Source organism: Portunus trituberculatus, chromosome 37 (assembly GCF_017591435.1).
Source record: "Portunus trituberculatus isolate SZX2019 chromosome 37, ASM1759143v1, whole genome shotgun sequence".
In the NCBI taxonomy this organism is placed as follows: Eukaryota; Metazoa; Arthropoda; class Malacostraca; order Decapoda; family Portunidae; genus Portunus; species Portunus trituberculatus.
Genome location: NC_059291.1, coordinates 14,679,783 through 14,690,438, shown reverse-complemented (window position 1 = coordinate 14,690,438; position 10,656 = coordinate 14,679,783). Strand labels below are relative to the sequence as shown.

Here is a 10,656-nt window from a genome sequence, read left to right as displayed (position 1 = left end):
AAACATTGTTGTTCTGGGCGTGCCTGACGAGAATGAAGCGTTGGATGGTGCTACAACGGACCAGGAGAAGCTTAACAAGATATGGACCAAAGTAGGCATCAGTGACGTCGAGTGTACCTATCGGAGGCTAGGACGAGAACTACCCGCTGGTGAGGGGCCTACACACCGTAGGAGTCGCCCCATCTTGGTTACGCTTCGGAACAAGGATCTGCGCGCAAGCATCCTCAACAGCGCCAGCCAACTGAAGTCTGCGGGTGACAACTTCAGCCGTATTTACGTCAAGCGGGATGTTCACCCAAGCATCAGGAAGGAGTGGAGGCGTTTGAGAGATGTAGAAGCTGCCGAAAAGTCCCGCCCTGAAAATATGGGCTGCGTCATCAGGCTGGATACCAAGGAGCGTAAGTTATATAAAGATAATATTGTTATTGATAGTTGGAATCCACAGTTTTTTCTCTAAGTAGACCACATCAAGCAAGTTTTGTAAAGATAATATCATGGAATGTTAATGCAGTATGTACAAAGTTGGAAAAAAGTAATGTTCAGTTGTTATTACTTGAATATGATGTTATTTGCCTTAATGAAGTGAAAACATCTCTTCCTGTGTGTTTCCCAGGTATGTTTCATTCAAGAGTGAGTCAGTTGGTACCGCAGACCGTGGTGGAACAGTTGTCTGTGTTAAGAATTGGTTGGCAGATTTTGTGAGTGATGTGGATACGAGTGTTGGTGATCAAGTTTGGCTGAGGTTTCGAAACATCCAGGATATATTGTTTGGGTTTTGTTACATACCTCCCAATGATTCCCAGTATTACTCTCACGACCTTTTCGCAGCGATTCAAGAAAAAATAACCAAGTTCTATGGACACCAGTTTCGTTATAGTGGGAGATATGAATGCCAGATTTGGTAGCAGTGTGAGAGACATATTGAATTTGTTAAATCTTACTAATACTGAAAACCTATCATACCCACATATCCCTGATGATGTTCATGCACCTAGTGATAATGCTGAGCTCTTATCTACTATTTGTATTGATAACACTTTACTTGTCATTAATAACCTGAAATATAAGGATAAGCAGTTCCTGGTGGAAAGACTTTCCGGAGGCGCGACACATGGGTCTCCGAGGTAGATACTTGTGTTGTGTCTGCTAAAATACTTGATTTTGTGAAAGACTTTGCTGTGTTACAGAGAAGTGACCTCCCTTCGGACCACGCCCCCATCACAGTCAGTGTTGCCAGTAAGGGTGTGGATGTTAGCAGGTTGGTGGCCAGGGCAGGAATGTTGGGAGATCACGCTGCTCTTTATGGTAATGCCAGTAAAATAAGACAATGTAAGAAACCGGTCAAGTTCAACAGTATTGAGAAAAATCTGTTTGTAGACAGCATCCCTCATATTAATCTGTTTGAAGGTGACCTCGATGTAGACAATGCTGTACAAGAGTTATCCAACACACTATATACTTGTGCACAGAATAGTGTGCGGCAAAATGAACAGGAAGTTGGTAATTTTACTAGTAACTGGTAGATGGGAAAACTTATTAAGTGACGCAGATGACGCTAGAGTGTGGAAGGCAATTGACTGGAAGGGTGATTATAGTATGGATTATCGCCAGGATAGCTTGTGTCCCAGTGACCAGGATTTCAAAACGCACTTTGAAGCAGTACTGAACCACCCCACTGATGACACGGACCAAGACGGAGACGACGAAACAAATGGCGTCACTATCCCTATTCTTGATGAGCCAATCACGCCCGCAGAGGTGCAAGAACAGTCGAAGAGGATGAAACCTGATAAAGCCTGCGGGCCTGATGGAATACCTCCTGGTGTATTCTCTCTGTTGCCAGTTCATTGGATATATAGTTTGGTGGCTTTGTTTAACAGCATCTTCTTAGCAGGCAGTTATCCTCAATCATGGATAAGAGCGAAGGTTTTTACAGTTTTCAAGAAAGGTGACAGAAAAGACCCGAGTAATTACCGAGGTATAAGTGTAATCAACACCTTGGCTAAATTATACGATATGGTTCTGTGCCAGCGGTTAAGCCTGTGGTTCAAGCCTTTTAGGAACAAGCTGGGGCACAAAGAAGGCGTAGTTGTATTGAACATATCGTTACGCTTCGCATTCTCTCTGACATGGCCAGACGGAAGAAAACAAAATTGTATATAACTTTCATTGACTTTTCAAAGGCGTACGACTTAGTCCCGAGGAAAAAGTTGTTTGCTGTGTTACGGCGTTATGGGTGTGGTACAGTGATGGTGGCGGCGCTAATGGCCATGTACCGTGTTACAGAAAGTTTGATAGGCGGGGCTGTGGTGACAGCTACACGTGGAGTCAGACAGGGTTCGCCTACATCTTGTTTTTGTTTATTGTATTTGTTAATGAACTTATTCGCCTCATGAAAGAAAATTGTCAACCTGAGCAACTCATCGGATGGATACATATACTGGTTCTCATGGATGATACAGTATTATTGTCAACTAGTAGACAGAATTTGTTAAAAAAGTGAAATACTGAAACATTTTTGTGAAGAGTTTGGTATGGTAATCAACTGCACTAAGACAAAATATTTTGTAATTAATGGAGAAGAGAGAGATACGGAGCCGATACAGATGAACGACTTGGTGATAGAACATTGCACGAATTATGTGTACTTGGGGTCACCGTTCACCTGTGACGGCTCAGTGTCCTCGGCTGTCCGGGCGCATGCTAAAAGAAAACTGTCCCACGTATGTGTGTCCTTTCTCAAGAAAAACAATGATATTCCATTTGTTGTAAAGCGACGAGTCCTCGATGCTGCCATGATGTCATCCCTGCTGTATGGATGTGAGTCCTGGGTAGGGGCTGATATCAAGCCTGCTATTAAGCTGTATAATTGGGGTATTAAACAACTACTTGGGGTCAGGAAAACAACATCAAACTTGGTCTGTTATGCTGAAGCTGGCTACCCTCTGCTCCCAGATTTGATTAAGTTCAAACAACATAAGTTTTTTAGTAGTATGTGGTCTCAGAGGTCAAGTATGTCAGATGACCCATTAGCACTTTCCATCCGAATGGTGACCAGCACAAACACGCACATGGGCAAATTAATTCAAAATTTCATTGATAATGATCCTCCCGACCCGACCTCTTTAACGAGTAATGTACATAATGTAATAGAGAATTCTAATTCATCAAGGTGTACTATATATAGAGAGATCAATCCAAGCTTATCGGTACACCATATATATACAAATAAACATCTGATAAACGAGTCCGACCGCATAGCGTTTACTCGTTTCCGAGTAAGTGGCCACAATCTTATCGTAGAAACCGGCCGTTGGAATAGACGAGGTCGTGGCCGCCTTCCTTTTGAAGAACGTGTGTGTGTATGTGGCAGAGGAGTTCAGACAGAGAGGCACGTGGTTGAGGACTGTTCTATAACAGGAAACATCAGAGTGAGGTATAATGTTACCACCCTTGAAGCACTATTTTCACCTGATATCCCCCATGACACATGTTGTAAAATCATTCATGATATCTTAGGAATGTATAATTAAAACGTAAATTTTATGTGTAGATTATATTTGTGGACTACATTGTTGTGATTCCAAATGTTAGTTAAATGTTTATCGTTAATTTAGTTTAGGAAGTTAGTTGTATATGTATATTATAATTTGTATTGATGTGGTCAATAAACTATCTATCTATCTATCTATCGGTGTGTGTGTGTAAGAGATATTCTTGCCTCGCCGTTCTTTCTTTTGTTCAAAAGATATTCTAAACTAGGAGAACACAAAATGGAAAAAAAAATGCCCATTAAAGACGCCAGCCACACACTAGAAAGTCGAAAGAAAATACAAAATTGCAAGGGATAATAAGCCACTCTCCCTTCCAATATGTCTAGAATTTTCCTGGATTTTTCATTCAAATTATGAGTATGAGAACATTAGAAAATAAAGGAAGCTGCAGGAATCCATCAGCCATGAACCTACAGTCCACTAGTTGTCATTTTCCAAAGAGACTGTCAGCGGATTAAAAGGTTTATGTTTAAGAGAAAACGCTAAAGGCTGTGGCTAAGCAAGGAAGATAAGCAGACAATGAAGTGAGTGTGGCAAGTTACTCCATCTTTGCCTAAGTGTGTATGTGAGGCAAACGATCCCTTAGAAATATTCTTACAGTGTGACTGTGAAGAGAATCTTGTCGGGTATTCCTGCAACCACTCTCAACTGTGCACAAGGAAGGAAAGAAACTCAATTCTCCAATCACAAACATTTCGCCTCGCACACAGCTGGCGCTCGGATAAATATCACCGTTGTAGACTAGACAGGTAAAAAAAAAAAAAACTCGCGCAATAACACCAAACAATTTATTTTCTAGACAGCAGGAATATAGGATTGACTATCTATAAAGGTCACGTGATTAATTCTTTACCACAATACAATATAATATTCAACATTCAAATAAATATTTTCACTTTGTAGCAGAAGAAAACCATCAGCAAGCTGCAATAAGACAGAAGCTTTCACGTCTGCAGAGCTGGTCAGTTAACAAAAAGAGACCCTTTTTCTACTCATTAGGTTATTCACTGGAGCACAATTCTGGAGAGCTTGTCCAGCAATAGAAACACAAACTAGAATAATAACAAAAGCGATTTTTTTCTTTGGTATTGGTGTTTAAAGTTCTCTTCGTTTTATTTCGATTCTTACTCATTTTTCATGGATACAAAAAAAAAGGCTAATAACCAAACAGCTTTCCACTAAGGCCATTTAAAATCACAACAGCGTTGTTATCATACACACAAGTAAGTTAGACTACAATTACATTAAGTCAACGACACAGCGGCTAAGCGAGGAAGATATGAAGAAGACAATGAAGGAAACAGAACACCAAAAATTGAAGGTTACAAAATCACAATGAAGGAGATGGATTTCCAGACAAAGCAGAAAAAATTTCAGACAGGCAAGACAGAATTCTACACAGTTAAGACAGAATTCCAGACTGTGAAAACGGGATTCCAAGTAACAGAGAAGAAATTCCAGACTATGAAGGGATGCTAGACACTTCCTTTCCTCTACTCTTGGTACGTGTGCTCATTTTTAAGTTTTTTCTTCCTGTAATTCGTCAAGTAGGGAATTACAAAGGATTACAAAGGGTTCTCTGAAGGATTATAATTATTACTGATTATTGTCGATTTGGTTTGATTCCCACCGGTAATCTAATGTTTCGTCTTAACTCTCTCTCTCTCTCTCTCTCTCTCTCTCTCTCTCTCTCTCTTACAAAATCATTTTAACTCGGCCAACCTCATTCATCTAGACACAACACACACACACACACACACACACACACACACACACACACACACACACACACACACACACCGCGTAGTGTAGTGGTTAGCACGCTCGACTCACAATCGAGAGGGCCGGGTTCGAGTCCCGGAGCGGTGAGGCAAATGGTTAAGCCTCTTAATGCGTAGCCCCTGTTCACCTAGCAGTAAATAAGTACGGGATGTAACTCGAGGGGTTGTGGCCTCGCATTCCCGGTGTGTGGAGTATGTTATGTAGTTTCAGTCCTACCCGAAGATCGGTCTATGTGTTCTGAGCTCTCTCCGTAATAGGGAAGACTGGCTGGGTGACCAGCAGACGACCGAGGTGAATCGCGCACACACACACACACACACACACACACACACACACGGTAGCTCAGTGGTTAGAGCGCTGGCTTCACAAGCCAGAGAACCGGGGTTCGATTCCCTGGCCGGGTGGAGATATTTGGGTGTGTAGCCCCTGTTCACCTAGCAGTGAGTAGGTACGGGATGTAAATCGAGGAGTTGTGACCTTGTTGTCCCGGTGTGTGGTGTGTGCCTGTTCTCAGGCCTCTCCGAAGATCGGAAATAATGAGCTCTGAGCTCGTTCCGTAGGGTAACGTCTGGCTGTCTCGTCAGAGACTGCAGCAGATCAAACAGCGAAACACACACAAACACACTGTACTGAACAGCTAACGCAAACTCACCTTGACACTTCGGAAATAAAATATTTCGCTCTCTCTCTAAAATATTTCCACACAGCCGACCATTCCTTTCTAGTTGTTTTACATGCTAAGAGTTTTTGAATCCCCTATATTTTTCCTTTGACCTTACTGAATACAAGTAAACCGAGTTACCTTCCTACCTACCTACACATACCACGTACACACACACACACACACACACACACACACACACACACACACACACACACACACACACACACACACACACACACACACACACACATGCCTATTTGCCTATTTCATCTGTTGCATACCTTACTATTTTCTATCACTATTTTCATGCCAATTACACTTCTGATCTTATCAACTGCATGCCTTTCATCCTATAGCGGCCTCGATTTGAAAGAATTTCTACTTTTTCTCACCCTTATTCCGTCCAGATCTCTAATCCAGAGTTGACCAGTATTATCTGTAATTCTTCTTTATCTGTTTATAAACTCTGGAATTTTCTGCTTTCTTCTGTATTTTCTCCTCCTTCCAGTGACTTTCTAGAGTGACGTTTAAATAATATTACACTTTTGACATTTCTTTAGGGACTGGCAAAGTAGGACAGTGTCACTCTTAAAAATGAAGGAAAAAAAAATATTTATAAACTGTAATGTGCTCACCAGGGCTCGAACCTGGGACCTTCTGTGTGTTAGACAGACGTGATAGCCACTACACCATGAGCACTTGGAAAAGAAGGGAAATGATAAAAGATAAAGAAAAAGGAGGAGGAGGAGAAGAAGGAAGAGGAGGAGGAGGAGGAAGAGGAGTAGGAGTAGGAAGAGGAGGAGCAGGAGAAGGAAAAGAAGGATGAAAAGGAAGAGAACAACAACAACAACAACAACAACAACAACAACAACAACAACAACATCAATAACAACAACAATAACAACAACATAAAGAAGCAAACAAAAAAAGCATCACCATCACCACCACCACCACCACCACTACCAACAGGCAGTCAGTCAGCGGGACACAGAGACCAACACAATTCCCATATTTAAGGAGATGAGCAGCCAGTCATTTGTGAACCAATAGGATTACTTCGGGGCATTGTGCTGGAAGAACACAGTGACAAAGAGAGGAGCGAGGAGGGGGATAAGAGCGAGAAGCGAGATAGGAACGAGATAACAAAGCGAGAAGAGGAGGAGGAGGAGGAGGAGGAGGAGGAGGAGGAGGAGGAGGTCAAGGAGGAGTAAAGGAGGACATAGAAAGGCAGAAATACAAACGAATACAAGAAGAAAGGAAGAAAGGAACTGAAAGGATTGAAAACGAAGTGGCGAGAAAGGAGGATAAAGTAAAAGAGGATGAGGATTAGGAAGAGGAGGAGGAGGAAGAGAAGGAGAAGGAGAAGGAGGAGGAGGAGGAGGAGGAGGAGGAGGAGGAAGGGAATACAAAAGAATGCAAACTAATATAAGAAGGTCGAGAGGGATGAAAAGCAAAACGAGATGGAAATCAGTGAGGAGGAGGAGAAAGTGGTAGAGGAGGAAGAGGAGGAGGAAGAGGAGGTTTAGAGGAAGAGGAGGAGGAGGAGGAGGAGGAGGAGGGGAGGAGGAGGAGGAGGAGGAGGGGAAAGACGAATAAGTGGAAAATGAAAAGGGAAAAGGAGGTCGAGGAGGAGGAAGAGAAGGAAGAAAAGTAAGTCGAGAAGAAGCAAGAGAAAGAAAAATGAAGAGAGAAGAAAACAAACTAATAAAAAACCACAAGGAAGCACAAGAAGGAGAAGAAAGTAAACGAGAAATTAAAAGAAAACGAAGAAGAAGAAATAACAGAAAAGAAGGTCAAGGAGTGTGGAAAATAAGGAAAGAGAAGAGAAAAGAAGAGGAGACAAAAAGGTAGACAAAATAGAAAGTAGAAAAGGTCGAAGGAGAGAGTGAAAAAGATAGATAATAAGAGATTGACGAATATAAAAGAAAGAGAGAGAGAGAGAGAGAGAGAGAGAGAGAGAGAGAGAGAGAGAGAGAGAGAGAGAGAGAGAGAGAGAGAGAGAGAGAGAGAGAGAGAGAGAGAGAGAGAGAGAGAGAGAGAGAGAGAGAGAGAGAGAGAGAGAATAAAAAAACGAAGAAAACAACAACAAATAATTGAACAGGTCAAGGAAGATGGACAAAGAAAAGAAAAAAGAAAAACACACAGAAAAGAAAAGAGGGATGGTGGTCAAAGAAAAGAGAAAATAGAAAGAACAGGTCGAAGAGGTACATGAGGTCGGAGAAAAGAAAGAGGCAGAGAGAGAGAGAGAGAGAGAGAGAGAGAGAGAGAGAAGGGAGAGACACCAAGGCAGGTAAGGAGTAGGGAGGAGGGACACACAGAGTAAGGCTGGGGACGGTGAAAAACACGGAGCTGTGAAAGGAAAGTTTTATCGCACGCCTCACCACGCCAGCGGCTGGAGACCCAACGCCAAAGCCACGCCAGGGAAGAGAAGGGAGGGAGGGAGGGAGGGAGGGAGAGAGGAAGCAGGCAGGCAGGAAAGAGGGCAGGGAGAGACAGGCGTGGAAGGTGGAAAGGGAAGAATAGGGTAAAAATGTGAGAGGGATATTAGAGGGTATAAAGAGAGACGCCAAAAGAGAAGTGGAATATAGAGAAGTAGAATACAGAAAGGTAATAAGAAAAGAAAAAAAGAAAGAAGAAAAGCCAGTAAATAAGAGATATGGAAGCAAAGGCAGGTGAAGAAAATGAGAAGCATGAAAAGGGTAAAAAAAATAGAAACAATATTAGAAGTTGTGGAAACGGAGACAGAGAGAGAGAGAGAGAGAGAGAGAGAGAGAGAGAGAGAGAGAGAGAGAGAGAGAGAGAGACAGGCGGGTGAGGGAACACGTGAAGGTAATAGGGACAGGAAAGAAGAAAGGAAGAGAAAAGTCAACGCACAGAGGATAAGAACGAAAAATATAAATGGCGGGGAGGAAATTAGATGTTGCAGAGAGAGAGAGAGAGAGAGAGAGAGAGAGAGAGAGAGAGAGAGAGAGAGAGAGAGAGAGGAAGAGGAGGAGAGAGAGAAAAGAGAGAGGAATGGTAGAGAAAGGTAGGAAAGGTTATACAAAAAACAGACGAGATAAAAGTGTGGTGAAAGAGAGAGAGAGAGAGAGAGAGAGAGAGAGAGAGAGAGAGAGAGAGAGAGAGAGAGAGAGAGAGAGAGAGAGAGAGAGAGAGAGAGAGAGAGAGAGAGAGAGAGAGAGAGAGTGTGTGTGTGTGTGTGTGTGTGTGTGTGTGTGTGCTAAGGGAACGAAGACAAAAGGATGAGATGGCAAAACAATCCGGGACCTTCAAAGCTGAACAGAAGAGAGAGAGAGAGAGAGAGAGAGAGAGAGAGAGAGAGAGAGAGAGAGAGAGAGAGAGAGAGAGAGAGAGAGAGAGAGAGAGAGAGAGAGAGAGAGAGAGAGAGAGAGAGAGAGAGAGAGAGAGAGAGAGAGAGAGAGAGCACACAAACGATAATTTTTTTGTAGTTTCTTTCCTCCTCTCCACTTTCTTTCTTCATCTTCTAACCTTCCCCTAAAATGGAACCGAAAGTGCAAGAAATAAAGAGCTGGGTGGCATAATTAGGCGAGATGATAGTGAGGAGGCTAGCAAAGGAGCAGCCTAATGGACGAGGAGCGTTGGTAGTGATGCACGCAACATGAGGTTGAAGTTACGAGGGCTATAATCTTGTTACTGATGCTTCTGCCATTACTGCTGGTGTTGCTACATTACTGCTACTTATGTTGCTTATGATTCTGCTTCTACTGCTACTGCTACTGTCAATGTTACTACTACTACTACTACTACTACTACTACTACTACTACTACTACTATTACTACTACTACTACTACTGCTGCTGCTGCTGCTGCTGGTACTACTACTACTACTACTACTACTACTACTACTACTACTACTACTACTACTACTACTACTACTACTACTACTACTACTACTACTACTGCTGCTGCTGCTGCTGCTGCTGCTGCTGCTGCTGCTGCTGCTGCTGCTACTACTACTACTACTACTACTACTACTACTACTTCTACAACTACTACTGAAACTTAACTACAACTATTACAAGAGTAGTAGTACTAGTAGTAGTAGTGTTAATAATAGTAGTAGTAGTAGCCGTAGTTTTTCATGCTTTGCTATTATATTACTTTATAACAAACAGAGAAACAAACATCAGCAGCTTAACAAGAATAGCCAGCTAATAAACCACACAAGAAACAAACAAACCAACAAACAAAACATTTTTATGCAAGAGGGAACGCTACCAAGGGCAACAAAATGTTAAAAAAAGTCCCACTGGAGTTGCAGGTTACCTAAGAGGTCAAGGGAGTCGTCCTAAAGCTAAGGGCAAATGTCTTGACACCTCTCTCTTAAAAGAAGTTAAGTCCTAGGAAGATGGAAATACAGAAGCAGGCAGGGAGTTCCAAAGTTTACCACTGAAAGGTATGAATGATTGAGAGTACTGGTTAACTCTTGTATTAGAGGGTTGGACAGAAGAGGGAAGAGAAGAAGAAGAAAGCCTTGTGCAGCGAGGCAGCAGGAGAGGGGGGAGGCATGCAGTTAGCAAGATCAGTAGACCGGTTAGCATGAAAATGGCGGCAAAAGATAGAAAGAGATGCAACATTTCGGCGGTGAGAAAGAGGCTGAAAACAGTCAGTCAGAGAAAGGGAGTTGATGAGGCA

General features: G+C 42.5%; 1 non-coding gene across 1 annotated transcript; it reads right to left on the bottom strand.

Moving 5' to 3' along the window:
• Positions 1 to 6,626: 6,626 nt before the first annotated feature.
• Trnav-aac lies at positions 6,627 to 6,699 on the bottom strand. The gene has a single exon. It is a non-coding gene; the product is annotated as a tRNA-Val (tRNA).
• Between the last annotated feature and the right edge of the window lie 3,957 nt (positions 6,700 to 10,656).